We start from the raw sequence: 3,349 nt of genomic DNA on the forward strand, positions 1-3,349 counted from the left end.
TCTGCTCATTTGTAATGCTCCGGATTGGATGCTGTCAGGAAGTGGGGGTAATTCGATGCTTGAATACATCAATACATCTTATCTACGGAACAGGAGGAATGAAGCATGGCTCAAGCTCTAATTAGTAAAGTCACGGCAGTCACTCATACTCTCATACTAACCGGGATGGGGGATGTTGTAGTCATTTCTGTTTGAACAATGTTCGTATTGTGGTTTGTGTTCAGCCGTGAGTACAGAGTGGCCTTGTTTGGTCTTGATCTATCTTGGTCACAGAGCAGCTTTGTTTGATGGCGTTCTGAGAGATTGTTTATGTTCAAAGAGACCACAAAGGCCAAGCTACGAGGGCCAAGCCAGCTCTGAGTGACACCAAGGGTGAGGCCTAACTGATAATGCCAAGCCAGTTCCCAGCTGGCATGAGCTGCTTTTCTCTTTCTCAATAGGACAACTGGTGAAATTTGAATAAGGCCTGTAGATTAGTAAATAGCATTTTATCAGTGTTAATTTCTTAGTTTCAATCATTGTACTATGATTATGTAAGATGTTAACAGGAGGGAAAATTGACCGGGAGCGGTGGCTGACACCTGTAATCCCAATATTTTGAAAGGCCAAGGCAGGGGAATCCCTTGAGCCCAGAAGTTCGAGACCAGCCTGGGCAGCATAGTGAAACCCCACCTCTATTCGTATCAAAAAAAAAAAAAAAAATGAGAGAAGTTGGATGAAGGGTATAGAGGAACTCTGTATACTATTCTGGAACTTTTTCATAAGTATAAAATTATTACAAAATAAAAAGTTAAAAAAAAAAAAACTTAGCGTAGGAAGTAGAAGAGGTTGACTTGCATATCCAGGCTGTGCTGTATAAAACTAAGCGCATATCTCAAAACACTAAAGCATTACCTGTGTGACGAGATGGCCCAGACAACGCATAGAAATTCAGTAGGATTAAAAGGAAGATTCAGGACTCCTGTTTAGGTCTTACTCCAGGGTAATGCTCCTCGAGTAGGTGCATCACTGCCTCGTTTTCACTGTTATTGCTCTTTCTCTCCCTTTCTTCTATTTAATCTGCCCAAGTGAATATGCCCATGCTAGAACCAGGACTGCCCCTACCACCCTGGAAAGCAGCAGAGACCTGGACCTTCCACGCGGTCACTTCCAGTTCCTTCCCTTCTACACACACACCACAGTACCTCTTGCAGAGAGGACACCGAGCATGAGTTGAACCTCACCCTGGCCGGGCGTGGTGGCTCATACCTGTAATCCCAGCACTCTGGGAGGCCGAAGCGGTCGGATCACCAGAGGTAAGCAGTTCAAGAACAGCTTGGCTAACATGGTGAAACCCCATCTCTACTAAAAATACAAAAATTAGCCGGGCATGGTGGCAGGCACCTGTAATCCCAGCTACTTCAGAGGCTGAGGCCGGAGAACCGCTTGAACCCAGGAGGCAGAGGGTGCGGTCGCACTCCAGCCTGGGCAACACCATCTCAAAAAAAAAAAAAGGAGAAGAAAAAGAAACTCACCCCACACCCCACCTCGGCCCATTTAGCTGAATTCACCTTTCTGTCACCTGCTTATACCTGGAGCTTCTCTCTAAAATATCATCCTTTAAAGAGAATTGTGGCAGAGTGAGCTCATATTCCTCTTGTCAAAACAACAAATATTTTAATATTTCATTTTTGTAAGTGATCCTATGCAAGGCAGGCAAAAATCGAGAAAAGAGGCAAGTCATGGAAACTTGGTGAGAATATAATCCTATTGAAAGCAATTTGGCAAAGTTCATCAAGAGCCTCAAAAACTATGGCACACTCTACCCCATAATTCCACTTCCGGGATGCTATCCAAAGGAAGTCATCAAGAATGCAGAGAGATTTATGCACAGACTGGCTGTTAAAAATCATGGATTGAACACTTGTAACCCCTGCTAAAATGAAAGTAAGAGGAATTTTTAATAGGCATAAACTACAAGACAGGAGAAAATGAGAGAGGAGAAAAATAGAAACACAGTTTTGAAAGCTGGAAAGCAAATAACTTAGCAGGACCAAAAAAACTGAATCCTAAACTGGCAGCAAAGAATGCTGAGAACCAACCCGATTTACACCATAAAATCCCTCAAAAGGTTAAGAAATTGATGGCACTAGATCCCTCAGGAAATGAGGGGGACGAGGTGGCTGAAATCTGGATGAAGCTTAAGACTGTTTTAAGCAGTTGGGTCTGGTTTGCTCTTCCTACTCCCCACAGCCAGGTAATGGTCCTCGAAGACCAACAAAAGATTGGAGGCTCCTTCCCTAGAGAGAGTCAGTGAAAGGTCTTCAGGGACAACAAGGGGATATCGGGGTGGCAAGTCACACTGAAAACTAGGGGATGAAGGGCTTGTGTGCACAGTGACTGTGGGCTCCCCATCCTCACCTGCACAGGATAAGGGAAGAGGGAGCCCCCAGGGTATTTCATTTCTGTCATCAGAAGCCCCTCAACCACTCCTACCCAGCCAGGTCCTCACATTGAAAGTCACAGCTAGCAAACCCCACTGGCTGTCCAGAGCACCCAGTCATCTTTTTAGTTTCCCACTCCTTTTATTTTCTGGGTTTTTTTCCCCCTAACATTATTTTGAAATAATCTTAGGCCTTTAGAAAGGTTGAAGGAATAATACAAACCATATTCCCATTGTTTGCTTCATTCTTGTGTTTGCTTTATCATTCCCTCCTCTCCTTTCTCTCTCTCTCCCTCCCTGAATGTTCCTCCTCATGCTCTCCCCCTACTACCCTGCCCAACTCCCACCCATTTTTTTCTGAACCATTTTAGAGAAGTGACAGACGTGCCTCTAAATACTTCAGAGTATATATCCTAAAAACCAAATATAGTCTCACCTAACCACAGAATGATTATCAGAATCAGGAGAATAACCTTGATACAATACTATTATCTAACTATATAGCCTGTTAAAAGAAAAATTTTAGACAAACTAAATTTCATAGAGTTTAACTGAGCAAAGAACAATTCGAGAATCGGGCAGCAGCAGAACGAGGATAGGTTCACAGCAATGCCAGGGCTGCTATATGGTTAGAGAACATTTATGGACAGAAAAAGGAAAGTGTGGTAGAGAGAACACAAGTGAGGTTACAGAAACAACTGGATTGGTTACAGCTCAGTGTTTGCCTTATTTGCATAGGCTTAAACACTTGGCCACCTATGATTGGCTAAAACTCAGCTACTGTGATTGGCTGAAACTCAGCAGCTGTGATTGGTTGAAACTCAGCAGCTGTGATTGGTTGAGACTCGGGTTATTTGTTACAAGAGCACTTTACAGTCTGTTTACACATTCAGTTAGGTTACAGTTCACTGTGTATGGAGAAACCTT

This window comes from Cebus imitator, unplaced genomic scaffold (genome assembly GCF_001604975.1).
Source record: "Cebus imitator isolate Cc_AM_T3 unplaced genomic scaffold, Cebus_imitator-1.0 Scaffold289, whole genome shotgun sequence".
Lineage (NCBI taxonomy): Eukaryota > Metazoa > Chordata > Mammalia > Primates > Cebidae > Cebus > Cebus imitator.